At 46.8% G+C, this 21,866-nt stretch overlaps 1 protein-coding gene and 1 long non-coding RNA gene across 8 annotated transcripts in view; one reads left to right on the top strand and one right to left on the bottom strand.

The window, feature by feature from the left end:
- Positions 1-1,300, bottom strand: part of MPPE1 (metallophosphoesterase 1) — a 95,185-nt gene extending 93,885 nt beyond the window's left edge. For 3 of the 7 annotated variants that reach the window (XM_077270176.1, XM_077270183.1, XM_077270182.1), the window contains exon 1: positions 865-1,300. The gene's annotated coding sequence lies outside the window, so the exon portion shown is untranslated. Of the gene's footprint in view, positions 1-609 lie in introns of all 7 variants that reach the window. The other 4 variants (XM_077270179.1, XM_077270177.1, XM_077270178.1 and 1 more) reach the window with 4 other exon arrangements.
- LOC143782588 (uncharacterized) lies at positions 847-19,777 on the top strand. Its single transcript, XR_013216999.1, has 2 exons — positions 847-960; positions 19,531-19,777. It is a non-coding gene; the product is annotated as an uncharacterized LOC143782588 (long non-coding RNA).
- Positions 19,778-21,866: the final 2,089 nt, after the last annotated feature.

Below are 21,866 nucleotides of genomic sequence, written 5' to 3'. Positions count from 1 at the left end.
TTTCTCTTTCTCTTTGATGAGCACAGGCGACAGCATAGGCATGAGCCAAGGCAAATTCCATCTCCATATCCATGACGATACTGTCCATGGGACGCTCCATCATGAATACCAGCAAAATGGGAGGAATTCATGTCTGCCATGGTATATATACACAATTACATAAACACCAACCCTCTTCTAGCCATTGGTGGTCCTTATCTATTGTGTAGACACTTTTTTTTGTGGGTGGGATGAAGAATGACTCACTGCACAAAAAAACGCATGCGGCGCAAAACGCTGCGTTTTTTGTTGAAAACGCAACTGCGTTTACAAAAAACGCTGCGTTTTGCGCCGCATGCGTTAAAAGCATGCGGCGCAAAACGCAGCGTTGTGCATGCGTTTTGCTGCGTTTTTGTTTGCGTTGTGCGTTGCGGCGACGACGCTGCGGCGCACAACGCAAATGTGAACGTAGCCTTATTGACACAGTCCTACAGACGCACCAACATCAGGCCACACTGGGACCTTATTCCTGAAAAACGCATGTGTGCACAAACAACAGGGAACACGACTGTGTGTGAAGGAGCACCAGACACCATATCTACCGCCTGCATCCTCCACTACCACGCTCACCCGGTAATTGCAGGACCGGCGACCGCACCACGACACAGCGCAGTCACCAGGTCAGTAGCGTCTCAGGCTGCACCACAAGCACACAGCCAACCGTCAGCACCGCGCGTAACAGCGCCCCCTGGAGACCGAATACACACATGGCTTGTCCTCGCCTGTTCCGGGAATGATTCCCCCCACAGGCCGCCTTGCTTCTCCCGAGCTCTTGTACCGGGCAGGCACGGAGCGCTGACTCCTGCCCGGACACTGGTCACTTACAGCAGCGCGTCCTCCAGCATCTGCAGCCGGCCATCCAGTAGAGCCGCGCCACACCGGCAGGTCCAGGATGGAAGGGCGGAGCTTCAATGTCGTCACGTGCGCTGATTGGTGGAGGGCGGCATGTGTCCGCATTCCCTGCCCTGTGTCAGGATGTAACTATCAGCGGCTCTAGTTCGTTCAGCGCGGGCGGCAGTGCGGGATGTGCCCGGTGTGTGCTCCGTGCTTCACCTCAGGCGGAGCGGCCTTCTTCCAGCTCAGATGTGGCCTCAGCCCACAGCGGCCCTTGCACTGGTCACATGGCGGCTGCTGGAGGAGCTTTGTTGAGTCCTCACGTTACAGCGGACCGCTCCCTGCCATACGTGTGTCCTGTGTAAACTGTAAATGCTGCTGCTCTTCTCTTGTGGCTGCGCGTCTGCGTTCCTGGGAGAGGGTCCTCTCTTCATTGTGTGTACATCTAGGCTTGTTATATAAGTGGGCGTGCCATGGTCGCCTATAATGTAGTTGTGGGGGCCACGCCCAGTTGATAGACTACCATGGGGTGCACTGCAATTCATGAACGTGCGGTAAAACGCTTGGAAAAGTTGCAACATTTTTGCACAGTGCGGAGATGTTCAACTATTTTGCCGCTTGCACTTCTCTGCTCCAATCACAGCCTTAGGCTGGGGTCACACATGGCGTAAGAAAATACGCCACGTATTATACGTCCGTACTACGGCCGTAATACGGAGAAATGTCCCCAAAATATTGATCCGTAGTCAGGGTGTTTCAGCGTATTTTGCGCATGGCATCCTCCGTATGTAATCCGTATGGCATCCGTACTGCGAGATTTTCGCGCAGGCTTGCAAAACCGACATCTAATGGATTTATGTGCTCAAATGTTAGGGAAAACATATATACAGTATATATATATATATATGTCATTGAGACACATATATATATATTCTGTATTTAGATTTCATTCAGCGCGATATCTGTGAACAGCCGCTAATTCAATTGCCGGCTTTTCATTTCTCCTGCACAAACCCGACAGGATATGAGACATGGTTTACATACAGTAAACCATCTCATATCCCCTTTTTTTTTGCATATTCCACACTACTAATGTTAGTAGTGTGTATGTGCAAAATTTCAGCGCTGTAGCTGCTGAAATAAAGGGTTAAATGGCGGAAAAAATTGGCGTGGGCTCCCGCGCAATTTTCTCCGCCAGAATGGTAAAGCCAGTGACTGAGGGCAGATATTAATAGCCAGGAGAGGGTCCTTGGTTATTGGCCCCCCCGTGGCTAAAAACATCTGCCCCCAGCCACCCCAGAAAAGGCACATCTGGAAGATGCGCCTATTCTGGCACTTGGCCACTCTCTTCCCACTCCCTGTAGCGGTGGGATATGGGGTAATGAAGGGTTAATGCCACCTTGCTATTGGAAGGTGACATTAAGCCAGATTAATAATGGAGAGGCGTCAATTATGTCACCTATCCATTATTAATCCAATTGTAGGAAAGGGTTAAAAAACACACACACACATGATTTAAAAGTATTTTAATGAAAAAAACAGCGGTTGTTGTAATAATTTATTGTACTCTCAGTCCATCAGGAACACCCTCGCTTGGAAAAATAATAAACGCACAAGATACATACCTTCTGCTGTCAGATCAGGTCCCACGAAGTAATCCATCTGAAGGGGTTAACTAATATTACAGGCAGAGCTGCGATAATCCACTCGCTCTGCCTGTAATCCCCGGGTGCTGAAAGGAAAGCAGTGATCTATACTTACATTCAGTTGCGGTGATGCGCCCCTGCTGGATGTTCTCATGAACTGCAGCCTGGGAACTTTTTCCCCACGCTACAGGTCATATGAGGACATCCACCAGGGGGCGCATCACCGCGACTGAAGGTAACTATAGGTCAATGACCTACATTTCATTCATTCGCGGTGATGCGCCCCCTGGTGGATGTCCTCATATGACCTGTAGCGTGGGAAAAAGTTCCCAGGCTGCAGTTCATGAGAACATCCAGCAGGGGCGCATCACCGCAACTGAATGTAAGTATAGATCACTGCTTTCCTTTCAGCACCCGGGGATTACAGGCAGAGCGAGTGGATTATCGCAGCTCTGCCTGTAATATTAGTTAACCCCTTCAGATGGATTACTTCGTGGGACCTGATCTGACAGCAGAAGGTATGTATCTTGTGCGTTTATTATTTTTCCAAGCGAGGGTGTTCCTGATGGACTGAGAGTACAATAAATTATTACAACAACCGCTGTGTTTTTTTCATTAAAATACTTTTAAATCATGTGTGTGTGTGTTTTTTAACCCTTTCCTACAATTGGATTAATAATGGATAGGTGACATAATTGACGCCTCTCCATTATTAATCTGGCTTAATGTCACCTTCCAATAGCAAGGTGGCATTAACCCTTCATTACCCCATATCCCACCGCTACAGGGAGTGGGAAGAGAGTGGCCAAGTGCCAGAATAGGCGCATCTTCCAGATGTGCCTTTTCTGGGGTGGCTGGGGGCAGATGTTTTTAGCCACGGGGGGGCCAATAACCAAGGACCCTCTCCTGGCTATTAATATCTGCCCTCAGTCACTGGCTTTACCATTCTGGCGGAGAAAATTGCGCGGGAGCCCACGCCAATTTTTTCCGCCATTTAACCCTTTATTTCAGCAGCTACAGCGCTGAAATTTTGCACATACACACTACTAACATTAGTAGTGTGGAATATGCAAAAAAAAAAGGGGATATGAGATGGTTTACTGTATGTAAACCATGTCTCATATCCTGTCGGGTTTGTGCAGGAGAAATTAAAAGCCGGCAATTGAATTACCGACTTTTCACTAACACCGCTGCGTATTTCTCGCAAGTCACACTGCTGGTCCGTGTGTAATCCGTATTTTTCACGCCCCCATAGACTTTCATTGGCGATTTTTTTGCGCAATACGCTGACAAACGCAGCATGCTGCGATTTTGTACGGCCGTAGAACGCCGTATAATACTGAACCGTAATATACGGCTAATAGGAGCAGCCCCATTGAGAAGCATTGTGCCGTATGTAATGCGAGTTTTACGTACGTAGTTTTTGCGCTGTTACGTACGTAAAACACGCATGTGTGACCCCAGCCTTATAGCCGGCGAGGGAGCGCACTGTTTCCCGCACTTTTCTCTTCAGCGCCTTTTAGCGCTGGCGACGGAGCACATTGTCGGTGCGTAATGAACTGGCAGCAGGGACCGTATACTGGCCCTGACAGGTTCATCCCTGGTGAGGATAGAAGCTGCGGCAGTGACCCCGCATGCCTTAGGCCCTAAGGCTTAGACCAGTGATGGCGAACCTATGACACGCGTAGTCATTTTCAGTGACACGCGGCCGCCGGCCACGGCCCCATAGAAATTGCATCCTTAAATTGCATGGCATCAGATCGGATGCCATGCAGGAGGCCTGTAGGCCGAAACAACAGAGCTTCGGCGCAGAGCGTCTAGGCCTGGGACTTCCGGTAGACCCGGCGCAGCTCCCGGAAGTCCCAGGCCTAGACGCTCTGCGCCGGAGCTCTGTTGTTTGGGCGGCGTTGCGCTGCTCCCTGCTGCGCCGGCCGGAAGTTCGGGCCTACCAGAAGTCCCAGGCCTAGTATGTTCCCCCTGAACACCAGGGAGTTTGCTGGAGTGTACACGGCATGGATCCACCCTAGAAGCAGAAAGTCAGCGCCAGTGAGCAGGAGGTCGGCGGCGGCACAGGCAGGCTGGCTGCACAGCGGAGGGGGCGGCCTGCTGCAGAGCACGGTCGGCGGAGAGCACGGAGCGGAGCCGCGGAGAGCTGCTCATCGTGCTTCACTCTCCGTCACCGTAGCCAGCAATGCATGGCCTCCCAGCGGCAGGAGGAAGCAGGCGGACTCTGGCCACGGCTCACGCTCCCAACCCCCTCCCGGGGGGGAAACACACACTTGAGCCATTACTGACGGAGCTACGTGTGCTCCGAGGAAGCAATCTCAGGCCAGTTCAGAGGAAAGGAAGTGAACAAAAATCCTCAGAGGAGCTCATCACACGCTATGTATGGAGGGCGCCTGCCATTGTCGCACACTGCCCCTGGTGCCGCCACTAGAATGACTGGGGGTATTGTAGAGTACACCAAGGGCCGGAGGGAGAAAAGCAAAGGACTTTCACTAATGTCCTGGACAGTCACAGGACACTTCTAATTATAAGCTAGTGATTAGCATCTGCCCTGCACCCCAGCATTAGTGTACAGGTGGGACCCAACATCTGCCCTGCACCCCAGCATCAGTGTACAGGAGGGACCCATCATCTGCCCTGCACCCCAGCATCAGTGTACAGGGGGGACCCATCATCTGCCCTGTACCCCAGCATTAGTGTACAGGGGAGACCCATCATCTGCCCTGCACCCCAGCATCAGTGTACAGGGGGGACCCATCATCTGCCCTGCACCCCAGCATTAGTGTACAGGGGAGACCCATCATCTGCCCTGCACCCCAGCATCAGTGTACAGGGGGGACCCATCATCTGCCCTGCACCCCAGCATTAGTGTACAGGGGAGACCCATCATCTGCCCTGCACCCCAGCATCAGTGTACAGGGGGGACCCATCATCTGCCCTGCACCCCAGCATTAGTGTACAGGGGAGACCCATCATCTGCCCTGCACCCCAGCATCAGTGTACAGGGGGGACCCATCATCTGCCCTGCACCCCAGCATTAGTGTACAGGGGAGACCCATCATCTTAGTTCACGGCACCCCACACAAGTTAAATAATAGCAAGACCAACAAAAGAAACCAACTGACAGATGAACAAAGAAGTCACTAAGCAAGTAAGTTAATTATAATTATACATATTTGTTATTTAAACTATACATGTCGCAAAATTATGGTTTTTTATCAAGGTGACACACCACCCAAGTTATGCTCGGTTTTTTGGCGAATTTTGACACACCAAGCTCAAAAGGTTGCCCATCACTGGCTTAGACGATGCTGAAGTTGGTTTCTTATTCGTTCAGTTTCTTAGGCTACGTTCACATTTGCGTTGTGCTCCGCAGCGCACAACGCAAACAAAAACGCAGCAAAACGCATGCACATTATTCGGGCTGAAGTTGGTTTCTTATTCAGCAGTTTCTTATTCGGCTATTTTTTATTTTCTGTTTTTTTCAGGTTTTTCAATAAAAATAAACCATTCTAAGTATATAATATTATGCGGTCATGTGCCCTCTTGTGAATACACTTAAAAACAGATAAAAATATTAGAAGGCTGGCACAAAAATGGGCATCAAAGTGGGCGCTGAGGTATGGTATTAAAGGTGTTAAATGGCTTTGTGCCACTGATCTGACACCTGACTTGCATACCTTGTGATGCCACACATCAAGTTCCTGTCAATCCAGCCTGGCACAAATGGGTTCTGGGCATCAGAACTGGCATCAAAGTGGGCAGAGAACCAATTTTCACACATGTGAATAAGTAACAGCTATTTTTAAGGGGTTAAATGCCTTTGTGCCACTTATTAAACACCTGATTTACATACCTACTGATGCCCCACATGAAATCCATGTCACTCCAGCCTGGCACAAATGTGTTCTGGGCATCAAAACTGGCATCAAATGGGGCAAATCACCCATTTTCACTGATTTGAATAAGTAACAGCTATTTTTAAGGGGTTAAATGCCTTTGTGCCACTGATCTAACACCTGATTTACATACCTACTGATGCCCCACATGAAATCCAAGTCAATCCAGCCTGGCACAAATGGGTTCTGGGCATCAGAACTGGCATCAAAGGGGGCAAATAGCACATTTTCACAGATTTGAATAAGTAACAGCAATTTTTAAGGGGTTAAATGATGCCTTTGTGCCACTAATCTAACACCTGATTTACATACCTAGTGATGCCCCACATCAAAGTCAAATCACTTCAGCCTGGCACAAATGGGTTCTGCGCATCAAAACTGGCATCAAAGGGGGCAAATCGCCCATTTTCACAGATTTGAATAAGTAACAGCTATTTTTAAGGGGTTATATAGCTTTGTGCCACTGATCTAACACCTGATTTACATAACTACTGATGCCCCACATGAAATCCAAGTCACTGCAGCCTGGCACAAATCGGTTCGGGGCATCAAAACTGGCATCAAAGTGGGCAAATCACCCATTTTCACAGATTTGAATAAGTAACAGCTATTTTTAAGGGGTTAAATAGCTTTGTGCCACTGATCTAACACCTGATTTACATACCTACTGATGCCCCACATGAAATACATGTCACTCCAGCCTGGCACAAATGGGTTCTGGGCATCAGAACTGGCATCAAAATGGTCAAATCGCCCATTTTCACAGATTTGAATAACAGCTATTTTTGAGGGGTTAAATGCCTTTGTGCCACTGATCTAACACCTGATTTACATACCTACTGATGCCCCACATGAAATCCATGTCACTGCAGCCTGGCACAAATGGGTTCTGGGCATCAGAACTGGCATCAAAGTGGGCAAATCGTACATTTTCACAGATTTGAATAAGTAACAGCAATTTTTAAGGGGTTAAATGCCTTTGTGCCACTAATCTAACACCTGATTTACATACCTAGTGATGCCCCACATCAAAGTCAAATCACTTCAGCCTGGCACAAATGGGTTCTGGGCATCAAAACTGGCATCAAAGGGGGCAAATCGCCCATTTTCACAGATTTGAATAAGTAACAGCTATTTTTAAGGGGTTAAATAGCTTTGTGCCACTGATCTAACACCTGATTTACATAACTACTGATGCCCCACATGAAATCCAAGTCACTCCAGCCTGGCACAAATCGGTTCGGGGCATCAAAGTGGGCAAATCACCCATTTTCACAGATTTGAATAAGTAACAGCTATTTTTAAGGGGATAAATAGCTTTGTGCCACTGATCTAACACCTGATTTACATACCTACTGATGCCCCACATGAAATCCATGTCACTGCAGCCTGGCACAAATGGGTTCTGGGCATCAGAACTGGCATCAAAGTGGGCAAATCGTACATTTTCACAGATTTGAATAAGTAACAGCTATTTTTAAGGGGTTAAATGCCTTTGTGCCACTGATTTAACACCTGATTTACATACCTACTGATGCCCCTCATTAAATGCATGTCAATCCAGCCTGGCACAAATGGGGTTTGGGCATGAAAACTGGCATCAAAGTACTCAAATCACCCATTTTCATAGATTTGAATAAGTAACAGCTATTTTTGAATGGTTAAATGCCTTTGTGCCACTGATCTAACACCTGATTTACATACCTATTGATGTCCCACATGAAATCCATGTCACTCCAGCCTGGCACAAATGGGTTCTGGGCATCAGAACTGGCATCAAAGTGGGCAAATCGCACATTTTTACAGATTTGAATAAGTAACACAGCCCGCCCTGTTACATGGCCCCTCTACAGAGTGCTACTGAGAGGCTTCAGCAGCCGCCATGACCGAGTGCTCTGTTCCACGCCACCATATCGCCCCACGATGGGGTGATAGGCGGCGTGCTCGGTCACGAGAATCGCTGCGATCACAGCGGCGTCACGCCAGTCACATGTGCTGACCACTGAGCCACCGCCAAGTGCTAACCATTGAGCCACCAAAGAGTGCTAACTATTGAGTCACCGTATACTGTGGTAACCACTGAGCCAGCATATACTGTGCTAAACACTGAGCCACCATACAGTACTAACCACTGAGTCACCATTCAGTGCTAACCACTGAGCCACCGTATACAGTGCTAACCACTGAACCACCTTATACAGTGCTAACAACTGAGACAGCGTATACAGTGCTAACCACTGAGCCACCATGTACAGTGCTAACCACTGAGCCACAGTACAGTGCTAATCACAGCCACCGTATACAGTGCAAACCACTGAGCCACCGTATACAGTGCTAACCACTGAACCACCATATACAGTGCTAACCACTGAGCCACCATATACAGTGCTAACCATTGAGTCACCATATACAGTACTAACCGCTGAGCCACCATATACAGTGCTAACCATTGAGTCACCATATACAGTGGTAATCACTGAGCCAGCGCATACAGTGCTAACCACTGAGTCATCATATACAGTGCTAACCACTGAGCCACCGTATACAGTAATAACCACTTAGCCACCATATACAGGGCTAACCACTGAGCCACCGTATACACCATAAAAATCCAGCAACAAGAGCGTCCTTTCTGGGGAGAGTATTGTACTATTCAGCGACTTTCTACGGCACCTGTTCAGTTCACTGCACTTCCGATGCAATAGCTTCGGGCCTATTTCTAGTGAACTATATATTTATCTACCTATGTACTCATACTGATCTACAGTATCTACTTATTCAAATCTGTGAAAATGGGTGATTTGCCCACTTTGATGCCAGTTTTGATGCCCAGAACCCATTTGTGCCAGGCTGGAGTGACATGGATTTCATGTGGGGCATCAGTAGGTATGTAAATCAGGTGTTAGATCAGTGGCACAAAGGCATTTAACCCCTTAAAAATAGCTGTTACTTATTCAAATCTGTGAAAATGGGCAATTTGCCCACTTTGATGCCAGTTCTCATGCCCAGAACCCATTTGTGCCAGGCTGGAGTGACATGGATTTCATGTGGGGCATCAGTAGGTATGTAAATCAGGTGTTATATCAGTGGCACAAAGGCATTTAACCCCTTAAAAATAGCTGTTACTTATTCAAATCTGTGAAAATGGGCGATTTGCCCACTTTGATGCCAGTTTTGATGCCCAGAACCCATTTGTGCCAGACTGGAGTGACATGGATTTCATGTGGGGCATCAGTAGGTATGTAAATCAGGTGTTAGATCAGTGGCACAAAGGCATTTAACCCCTTAAAAATAGCTGTTACTTATTCAAATCTGTGAAAATGGGCAATTTGCCCACTTTGATGCCAGTTCTGATGCCCAGAACCCATTTGTGCCAGGCTGGAGTGACATGGATTTCATGTGGGGCATCAGTAGGTATGTAAATCAGGTGTTATATCAGTGGCACAAAGGCATTTAACCCCTTAAAAATAGCTGTTACTTATTCAAATCTGTGAAAATGGGCGATTTGCCCACTTTGATGCCAGTTTTGATGCCCAGAACCCATTTGTGCCAGGCTGGAGTGACATGGATTTCATGTGGGGCATCAGTAGGTATGTAAATCAGGTGTTAGATCAGTGGCACAAAGGCATTTAACCCCTTAAAAATAGCTGTTACTTATTCAAATCTGTGAAAATGTGCAATTTGCCCACTTTGATGCCAGTTCTGATGCCCAGAACCCATTTGTGCCAGGCTGGAGTGACATGGATTTCATGTGGGGCATCAGTAGGTATGTAAATCAGGTGTTATATCAGTGGCACAAAGGCATTTAACCCCTCAAAAATAGCTGTTACTTATTCAAATCTATGAAAATTGGTGATTTGAGTACTTTGATGCCAGTTTTGATGCCCAGGACCCATTTGTGCCAGGCTGTATTGACATGCATTTCATGTGGGGCATCATTAGGTATGTTAATCAGGTGTTAAATCAGTGGCACAAAGGCATTTAACCTCTTAAAAATAGCTGTTACTTATTCAAATCTGTGAAAATGGGTGATTTGTCCACTTTGATGCCAGTTTTGATGCCCAGAACCCATTTGTGCCAGGCTGGAGTGACATGGATTTCATGTGGGGCATCAGTAGGTATGTAAATCAGGTGTTAGATCAGTGGCACAAAGGCATCTAACCCCCTCAAAATAGCTGTTACTTATTCAAATCTGTGAAAATGTGCAATTTGCCCCCTTTGATGCCAGTTCTGATGCCCAGAACCCATTTGTGCCAGGCTGCAGTGACATGGATTTCATGTGGGGTACCAGTAGGTATGTAAATCAGGTGTTATATCAGTGGCACAAAGGCATTTAACCCCTCAAAAATAGCTGTTACTTATTCAAATCTATGAAAATTGGTGATTTGAGTACTTTGATGCCAGTTTTGATGCCCAGAACCCATTTGTGCCAGGCTGTATTGACATGCATTTCATGTGGGGCATCATTAGGTATGTTAATCAGGTGTTAGATTAGTGGCACAAAGGCATTTGACCCCTTAAAAATAGCTGTTACTTATTCAAATCTGTGAAAATGGGTGATTTGCCCACTTTGATGCCAGTTCTGATGCCCAGAACCCATTTGTGCCAGGCTGGAGTGACATGGATTTCATGTGGAGCATCAGTAGGTATGTAAATCAGGTGTTAGATCAGTGGCACAAAGGCATTTAACCCCTCAAAAATAGCTGTTACTTATTCAAATCTATGAAAATGGGTGATTTGCTCACTTTGATGCCAGTTTTGATGCCCAGAACCCATTTGTGCCAGGCTGGAGTGACATGGATTTCATGTGGGGCATCAGTAAATATGTAAATCAGGTGTTAAATCAGTGGCACAAAGGCATTTAACCCCTTCAATACCATACCTCAGTGCCTACTTTGATGCCCATTTTTGTGCCAGCCTTCTAAATTTTGTATCTGTTTTGAAGTGTATTCACAAAAGGACACATGACCGCATATTATTATATACTCAGAATGGTTTATTTTTATACAAAAACCTGAAAAAAACAGAAAATAAAAAATAGCCGAATAAGAAACTGCTGAATAAGAAACCAACTTCAGCCTGAATAAGAAACTGAACGAATAAGAAACCAACTTCAGCATCGTAAGGCTTAGGGATTCTCAAAACGAGACGTCATCTGGGGTCACTGTCGCAATTACTGTCCTCAGCCTGAAACCTTTCAGCCGGGATGAACCGTTCAGGGCCTGGGCCATTCTCTGCTTTATTGAGCACAAGCCAGTTTCCAGTACAAGCTCAGCAGTGATGTGCGAGCGTTCTTGAGTGCTAACGGTGTCTTCGGCATGTTCGAAATATATATTCAAGTCGTCGTACTGCATGTCTCGCGGCTGTTAGGCAATACCTGTGTGTGTTGCGACTTGCGACTGTCTAAGTCTATGTTCACATTAGCGTTCTGCGCCGCAGCGTTGCCGCATGCGTCATGCGCCCCTATATTTAACATGGGGGCGCATGGACATGCGTTGCACTTGCGTTTTGCGACGCATGCGTCCCTGCGGCGCACGCGTCATGGCGCAGAGGACGCCACAAGTTGCATTTTTTGTGCGTCCAAAATCAAGCAAAAAAAGGACGCATGCGTCGCAAAACGCAGCGTTGTGCATGCGTTTTGCTGCGTTTTTGTTTGCGTTGTGCGTTGCGTCGCCGACGCTGCGGCGCACAACGCAAATGTGAACGTAGCCTAACAGCCGCGAGACATGCAGCCGCAGCGTCGAACATATTTTTTGAGCACACCAAAGACACTTCTTCAGCGCAGGAGCATGCTTACTCATCACCAGTGCTCAGTATACTGCCCCTGCTTGCCACTTGTTACTTTCATTACTCATTGACAGTGTATTTGGTCGCCAACTCTAAAAAGAGCTGTATAGAAAAGCGACAAGCAGGAAAGATGGTGCTCCCTCGCTGGCCAAGAAGGAAAATGGCGAGCTGGTAAGACAACACTTCATGGCACCTTGTCTCACCACTTCTCTTTAGGCTGTGTGCACACATTCAGGATTTTTCACGTTTTTTCGCTATAAAAACGTGATAAAACCACGAAAAACCGCATACATTAAGCATCCTATTATTAGAATGCAATCTGCAATTTTTTGTGCACATGTTGCATTTTTTTCTGCGGGGAATCGCATTCCGGAAAAAAACGCAGTATGTTCATTCTTTGTGCGGAGTTGCGGGGATTCCGCTCACCTAGGAATGCATTGATCCGCTTACTTTCCGCATGTGGCTATGCCCACCATGCTGGAAGTAAGCGTATCATGTGCGGTTGGTACCCAGGGTGGAGGAGAGGAGACTCTCCTCCAGGCCCTGGGAACCATATACCTGTAAAAAAAAAATAATTAAAATAAAAAATCGTGATATTCTCACCGTCGTCCCCGGCAGCCTTTCCTCCCCTTCGCGATGCTCCCATTCCCAGTGATGCTTTGTGGCAATGACCTGTGATGACGTAGCGGTCTCGTGAGATGCTATGTCATCTGGGGTCATTGCCACGAGGCATTACTGGGAACAGGAGCATCGCGAGGAGCGGCAAGGCTGCCGGGGGCCGCCGGAAGGTGAGAATATCACAATTTTTTTAAATTATTTTTAACAGATCTTTTTACTATTGATGCTGCATAGGCAGCATCAATAGTAGAAAGTTGGTCACAATTGTCAAACACTGGCAAGTGTGACCAACCTGTCAATCAGTTTTCCAAGTGATGTTACAGATCGCTTCGAAAACGCTAGCATTCTGCAAGCTAATTACGCTTGGAAAACGCTAGTGTTTAGCGGGAAAACGCATGCCAATTCCACATGCGTTTTACCCGTGGCACAGTTGTGGAATTGCCGCAGAAATTTCCGCGGCAATTCCGGACATGTGCACATAGCCTTAGGCCGGGGTCACACTAGCATATTGCATTGGATGCGATATGCTAATGACCCTCAGCTACTTCTCTGCTGTCAGCAGGAGCCGAGTGTCATGCGTTTGTGCTCCAAGCCTCTCGCAGAGAGCGGATCGGAGCACAGCTGTGGAGGAGGCGGAGAAATTAATTTCTCCATTGCCGGGGTCAGCGTATAACGCACATCACTCAGATGATATCTGAGTGATGTGCGTTGTCTCACTCGCACCCATAGGCTTTATGGGTGCGAGTGAGCAGAGACTCGTCTGAGTGTCGGTGACAATCGCAGCATGCTGCGATTTCACTCGCACACTGAAAACGGCCGAGGAAAAAAATGGTTGTGAGCTGCCCCATAGAAGAATACTGGTCCGAGTGCTATGCGATTTTTTTTTTTTATCGCATAGCACTCATCCGTATTACGCTCTAGTGTGACTCCGGACTTAGGGTACTGTCACACAGTGCCATTTTAATCGCTACGACGGTACGATTCGTGACGTTCTAGCGATATCCATACGATATCGCAGTGTCTGACACGCAGCAGCGATCAGGGACCCTGCTGAGAATCGTACGTCGTAGCAGATCGTATGGAACTTTCTTTCGTCGCTTGATCACCCGCTGACATCGCTGGATCGTTGTGTGTGACAGCGATCCAGCGATGTGTTCGTTTGTAACCAGGGTAAACATCGGGTAACTAAGCGCAGGGCCGCGCTTAGTAACCCGATGTTTACCCTGGTTACCAGCGTAAACGTAAAAAAAACAAACCGTACATACTCACATTCCGGTGTCTGTCCTCCGGCGTCTCAGCTTCTCTGCACTGTGAGCGCCTGCCAGCCGGAAAGCGAGCACAGCGGTGACGTCACCGCTGTGCTTTCCGGCTATGGCGCTTACACAGTGGAGAGAAGCAGAACGCCGGGGGACAGACACCGGAATGTGAGTATGTACTGTTTGTTTTTTTTACGTTTACGCTGGTAACCAGGGTAAACATCGGGTTACTAAGCGCGGCCCTGCGCTTAGTAACCCGATGTTTACCCTGGTTACCCGGGAACTTCGGCATCGCTCCAGCGCCATGATTGCAACGTGTGACCGCAGTCTACGACGCTGGAGTGATAATCATACGACGCTGCGACGTCACGAATCGTGCCGTCGTAGCGATCAAAATTGCACTGTGAGACAGTACCCTTAGATTCAGCGATTGCATGCACAATGAAAGTAACACAACAGCAAACAGGATCAGCATTGACAACCGGCGCGTGCTTAGTGTAGCAGAGAATACCTCAGCCTCTGAAAGGTCACCCCTGATGACAATCTGTTTCAGGGTGGGGGACAGCAGCTAACAGGCCCCTGATGACGTCTTGTTTGAGAATACCTAGTGCATGCTGGGAGACTCCTAGAGTACATCAGAAGTAAAAAAAGAACAGGAGTTAAAGAGGGAATTAATTTTTAATTTAGGTATTTTTTAAAAGTGCTTTATATTAGTGTTTTATATTAACCCTCCATCAGGGGCAACTGATCTGACAGGTGCGGCTCACTTAGTTTCATTTCTCTATTTTCAGTGGTTTGTCTGGGAAACACCCTCTTTCCAGTACCTTCCTAAGAGTCCCTTTACACTTGCGAGCAAAAAAATGGTCCGATTAACGGACCGAAAAAACGGAGGAAAATCGTGCGAGTGTCATTCGATTTTTTTTTTCGCAACATCCGTATGACATCCGTATTGCTGTCCGATTTTTACGCACCGGTGTCCTTTGAGAAGCCGGCAAATCAGTGCTGTGTACAGTAAACACTGACAGGTTAGAAGAGTAGATATTGTGATATATGTGATGCAGTAACCCCTGTAAGAGGTAGGGGGCGCTGCATGATCTCCCCAGTATGCGCTTGGAGGCGTGATGGTGTAGAGAGAAAGTTTGGCAGGATTGTAAATGGCCAATATGTGTGTTGCAGAGGAGGTTACTCTGCACTGTCAATCTGATGTATTGTGGTTATGCTGGGACCTGTAGTCCCTCAAGAGTTTGTGTTATGTGTATAGTTCTCATGGGAGATTGGCAGGGCTAGCCATGAGAGATGGGAGGGTCAGACTAGCCACACACACACACTCCCACCCAGGGGAGTGGTTACCAGTATGTAACGTGACCAGGGTGTGGGTCAGTGTTCGTTGTGAGCTCCCTGTGTGTGGAGCTGAGAGGTGTGTCCGGTAGGTCCTGTGTGGTTCCTGTGTATGGACCTGACCGGTGAAGGTGCTGGATCGTCCTAGGAATGACTAGGGTCCTGTGAGCACCTGGAACCGAGGAACCTGATGTATGGATGGTGCTGGATTGTCCTAGGAATGACTAGGGTCCTGCAAGCACCTGAGACGGATGGTGCTGGATTGTCCTAGGAATGACTAGGGTCCTGCAAGCACCTGAGATGGTCGGTGCTGGATTGTCCTAGGAATGACTAGGGTCCTGCAAGCACCTGAGACCGTGAGACTTGGCTTCGGGTGGCCTGGGTATTGGACGTTCCCGGCTGGGGAAGGACGTCCTGAAGAATACCCGGACTAGGCCACCAGGCAGGGTCCTGGCTACCTGGGTGTTGGGAGGTCCTGCGACGAGGACCGGATCCCTGAATAGCACGAGGTGAGGACCGGGATCTGCGGGGCCAGGGACAGTTACTGTGTGGGGAAGCTGGAGTCCTTCGGTGAGGTCTGGACTGACTACTGGGTGCCGACCAGGCAAGTTGGGGATCCCCGTTAGGCAGCTTACCCAGAAGAGTGTTAAAGGGAACCTATCACCCCGTTTTTTTCGGTATGAGATAAAAATACTGTTAAATATGGCCTGAGCTGTGCATTACAATAGTGTAGTTTGTGGACCCCGATTCCCCACCTATGCTGCCGAAATACGTTACCAAAGTAGTCATTTTCGCCTGTCAATCAGGCTGGTCAGGTCGGATGGGCGTGGCTTCTTCCCCCAGATATTGCGTAGTTTTCCGTTGGTGGCGTAGTGGTGTGCGCATGTCCAAGGTCCCCAATCCTGCACGGGGGGGTGAAAATAGCAGCGATGTCCGTTATTCCATTGGTGGTCGGTGGGCGCGGCCATCTTCCTTTGGCCGCGCGTGCGCAGAAGCGGCGCTCTGCTGGCTGCGGCTTCAGGAAAATGGCCGCGGGATGCCGCGCGTGCGCAGATGGAGATCGCGGCGGCCATTTTCCTGAAGCCGCGGCCAGCAGAGCGCCGCTTCTGCGCACGCGCGGCCAAAGGAAGATGGCCGCGCCCACCGACCACCAATGGAATAACGGACATCGCTGCTATTTTCACCCCCCGTGCAGGATTGGGGACCTTGGACATGCGCACACCACTACGCCACCAACGGAAAACTACGCAATATCTGGGGGAAGAAGCCACGCCCATCCGACCTGACCAGCCTGATTGACAGGCGAAAATGACTACTTTGGTAACGTATTTCGGCAGCATAGGTGGGGAATCGGGGTCCACAAACTACACTATTGTAATGCACAGCTCAGGCCCTATTTAACAGTATTTTTATCTCATACCGAAAAAAACGGGGTGATAGGTTCCCTTTAACGGAGTGTGGGGAAGCTGGAGTCCTTCGGTGAGGTCTGGACTGACTACTGTGTGTTGACCAGGCAAGTTGGTGATCCCCGTTAGGCAGCTTACCCAGAAGAGGTTAACGGAGTCGGCATGAGGAGCAGGAGCTCCCGTCAGGTACCAAAGAGACTGTTGGTGCCTGTTGTGTTTTATGTGATATAAGTAATGAACTTTGCATAACCCGGTTTATGGCATATTCAATAAACCGCATGGACTGTTTTGTTAAGAAAATTGTGCCTGGCTACATTAATCCCGCGCCAAGTGAGTGTCCCCCAATACACTCAGTAAGAGAAATCTTACATTGTCTTACAATATATACACATAGAATAGGTATATATACATATATATATATGTCAGTGAGACACCTATATATGTATATTTATATTTAATGCAGCGCTAGATAGCATAAAAGCCGCTAATTCAATTGCAGGCTTTTGCTCTCTCCTTCACAAACCCGACATGATATGAGACATGGTTTACATACAGTAAACCATCTCATATCCCTTTTTTTTTGCATATTACACACTACTAATGTTAGTAGTGTGTATGTGCAAAATTTGGCCGCTGTAGCTGCTCAAATAAAGGGTTAAATGGCGGAAAAAATTGGCGTGGGCTCCCGCGCAATTGTCTCCGCCAGAGCGGTAAAGCCAGTGACTGAGGGCAGATATTAATAGCCTAGAGAGGGTCCATGGTTATTGGCCCCCCCTGGCTACAAACATCTGCCCCCAGCCACCCCAGAAAAGGCACATCTGGAAGATGCGCCTATTCTGGCACTTGGCCACTCTCTTCCCACTCCCATGTAGCGGTGGGATATGGGGTAATGAAGGGTTAATGTCACCATGCTATTGTAAGGTGACATTAAGCCAGATTAATAATGGAGAGGCGTCAATTATGTCACCTATCCATTATTAATCCAATTGTATGAAAGGGTTAAAAAACACACACATTATTAAAAAGTATTTTAATGAAATAAACAAACAGGTTGTTTTAGTATTTTATTGCTCTCTCAATCCATCCGGAAGACCCTCGCTTGGCAAAATAATAAAGCAACAATATACATACCCTCTGATGAGCTGTCAGGTCCCACGAAGTAAATCCATCTGAAGGGGTTAAATCATTTTACAGCCAGGAGCTGTGCTAAAGCACTCGCTCGTACCTGTAAACCCCCGGGTGCTGAATGGAAAGCAGGATGATCTGTACTTACATTGAGTCGCGGTGAGGCGCCCTCTGGTGGATGAACTCATGAACTGCAGCCTTGGAAAAGTTCCCACGCTCGAGTTCATTTGAGTACATCCAGCAGAGGGCGCCTCACCGCGACTCAATGTAAGTACAGATCACCCAGCTTTCCTTTCAGCACCCGGGGTTTTTACAACCACGAGCAGTGCTTTAGCGCAGCTCCTGGCTGTAAAATGATTTAACCCCTTCAGATGGATTTACTTCGTGGGACCTGACAGTTCATCAGAGGGTATGTATATTGTTGGTTTCTATGTAAACCATGTCTCATATCATGTCGGGTTTATGAAGGAGAGAGCAAAAGCCAGCAATTGAATTAGCGGCTTTTATGCTATCTAGCGCTGCATTAAATATAAATATATATATATATATAGGTGTCTCATTGACATATATATATGTATATATACACATTCTATGTGTATATATCTATTCTATTCTAACCTGTCAGTGTGATTTTACTGTACACCGCGCTGAATTGCCGGCTTTTCAAAGGACACCGGTGCGTAAAAATCGGACAGAACTCGCATGGTGCGAGTGCTGTGCGATTTTTTTTCTCGCACCCATTGACTTGCATTGGCGAGTCTCGTCCGAGAATCGCAGCAATACGCAGCATGCTGCGATTTTTTTCTCAGCCGATCCAGATTTTTCTCAGTCCGATTTCAGCTGAGAAAAAAATCGCAAATGAAAAGACACCTATTGAATAACATTGGTCCGAGTGCAGTCCGATTTTTTTATCGGATTGCACTCGTCCGTTTTCCTCGCAAGTGGAAAGGGGCCCTAACTTTGAGGATATGTGCACACGTCAGGATTTCTTGCAGAAATTTTCCTGACAAAATCCGGACATTTCTGCCAGAAATCCGCATGCGTGGTTTGTTTGTTTTTTTGCACGTTCTTTTTGCGGAGTTTATGCCTTTTTTTCCGGACACTCCAATTTCATGGGAAATCCGCAAAAATAATGAACATGTTGCTTCTTTTTCCGGATTGCGGCTTTTTTGCGGAAAAAAAACGCAACATTTGCACAAAAAAATGCGGAATGCATTCTAAATGATAGGATGCGTTTTTTATGCGGTATTATAGCGTTTTTATCGGGGAATTCCGCAAAAAAAAACCGCAAAAAATCCGGAAGAAATCCTGACGTGTGTACCTGAAAAGCCTCTTGTGCTGCAGAGCTGCAGGAGATCAGATATCAGTGTTTTGGCTTCTCCGGCTCATTGCCCCTGAATGCGTCACACCTATGACGGTTAGAATTTGCTGTTTTTATTCATCCCAATTGTTTTTTTAGCTTGTTTTATGAATAGCTAGTGCTAAATTTGTTGATTTGTCATAGAAGGTTTTGTTAGAAATAAGAGTGTGCTTCTCAGGCACATTGCGCCCTAACACATTCTCTCTCTTGCTTCAGCTTTTCTTCTGAAATGGCGAGGAGAATATCGTTGACTTGTCCAATGCCCTTCATGTTGAGCAAGTGCAAAATATACTGCTTGATGATGAGACAGACCCCTTACAGCTAGAAGATTTAGGGGAAGAAAGTGACATTGCTTCAGAAGATGATGTGGAAGAATGTCCAGATGTGTCTGATACAGATCAAGATGGAGAGAGTGAGGAGGATGCACAAGACATAGAAACATATTACTTTTCTGGTTATTAAACATTTTTTTCCCACCTGATTATGTGTACTCTCATTTATTATATTCCTAATAAGGTAACTGATCACTTTTAGAGCATTGAAATTTTTAAAAAGGAAAATATAGCCAATTTTCTAGCCTGTACCGGACAGGCTCAATGCCCCTAAACTCGTTATGAAACATATTGCCCCTGACGGAGGGTTAAATAGAGACAGAATCTTATTAAATTCAGTTAAGTTTTCGGACAAAATCTTATAATTGTTCCACTGCTGAAAAACATATCTTTCCACTAATGATAACACATAAATAAAACATCCTTTGCATGTGGACTGTGTAAACCCCTTAGTGACAAAGCCAATTTTGACCTTAATGATAGGGCCACATTTTGTAAAATCTGACCAGTGTCACTTTTATGTGGTAGTAACTCTGGAACGCTTCAACGGATCACACATTCTGAGAAGAAAAGAGCACAATTGGGTAAAACCCTAATATAGATGCAGTGAAAACAATAGGTTTGCTCACCTTGGGTGGTTGTGTAAAGACACAACCACTATAATGGTTTATATGCCCAGCTTCCGCTGCCCCACAACTGGGGGAAGAATCCATTAGAGGAAAATAGAAAAACACATTTAAAAATTGTCTGCGCTGCTGGAAAGGAGTTTCTTGCTGCAATATTCACTAGAAGGTTCTTTAATGTCCACTACGCGTTTCAATGCCGTACTTGGCATCTTTATCAAGTGTGTGTGTAAAAAAAAAAAACAGGTTAGGCTAGTTTCACACTAGCGCTTATCCGGGCTGCGGAGGGATGCGGACTTCCTCTGTGAAGCCCCGCCCACTGTCGCGCCTCTTCGTTCAGCTCCACCTATGGCTGCATGCGTAGTGCGCACCCTATCTTTATCATTGGGTGCGCAGGCCATGCCGCTGTATGCGGATGCCGCCGCATGCATCGTTTTGACGGTGCGACGACCTGCACCGAACGCAACATGTTGCGTTTTCGTGCAGATGCCACACCATCAAAACGACGCATGCAGTGGCATCCGCATACAGCGGCATGGCCTGCGCACCCAATGTTAAAGATAGGGTGCGCACGCCACATGCTGCTGTAGGTGGAGCTGAACAAAGAGGCGGGGCTTCACGGAGGAAGTCCGCAGCCCAGATAAACGCTAGTGTGAAATTAGCCTTAAAGTCAGAAAAATCACTGCACTCGTATGATTTTTAGATGCATAAATTGAAAAGTTTATTCGAATTGAAGAGAATAAGATACTCGGCGAATTTGACGTTTCGGCCAACTCGTGGCCTTGTTCACAAAAGTCGCTGTAACAAGCAAAGAAACAAAAAAAATATTTACAAAACAGGTAAACATATACATATATACAAATATACAAAAGAGATCAAAGAATCCATATCAAAAGTCGATGAGCTGTCGATGGGCATACTGTGTAACGACCAAACGGTAACATATTCTGCACAACTGGAATATACAGAAAAGGCGGACTGTATAGGAAGAGGGAAGAAGACCATAACATTTGCAAACAACGGTACTGGAGGAAGAACATACCCTGTTGAATTTCTCTTGCATATAAAGAAGGATCCTTAAAATTGTGTTGAGTTATATACAATGATATGGCGATATACCTAAAGGGAACAATATAGCATGAGATAGCAGCTAAGACTTCACATCACCAGATAGCGGGCTAACCAAGACCTTGATTATTTTTAACAGGTGGTATGGGCCAAGTGTCCCTTCGGTAGTATCTATATGGTGTAAGCACCCTGTATAGTGCCCGTGTAGCAAATATAAAACAAAACACTGACCTAGCTGGAACGCTAAATAACGTATGTCCATGCAAAAGAGCCGTATCCGCGGCTGGAACAGATCCTGTTATTTAAAATATGCATGCTTATGTGAGTATGAGGCATAAATCATATGTACCAACGGGGTTGTGAAGTATAGAGACATAATAATACCTGTCCTGTAGATATAGTGGGCAAAATTATAAATCAGGTACTGGTCATCCCGTGTATTCTCATATGCCCTCAAGATCACATAGAGATCTGGTGCTGCAGGCAAAACAGAGTGGAAGATACATAACCTTGTGAGGTGAATAGTCAG

The sequence above is a fragment of the Ranitomeya variabilis genome, chromosome 6, assembly GCF_051348905.1.
Source record: "Ranitomeya variabilis isolate aRanVar5 chromosome 6, aRanVar5.hap1, whole genome shotgun sequence".
Classification (NCBI taxonomy): domain Eukaryota; kingdom Metazoa; phylum Chordata; class Amphibia; order Anura; family Dendrobatidae; genus Ranitomeya; species Ranitomeya variabilis.
This window is presented reverse-complemented; position numbering and strand designations above follow the sequence as displayed.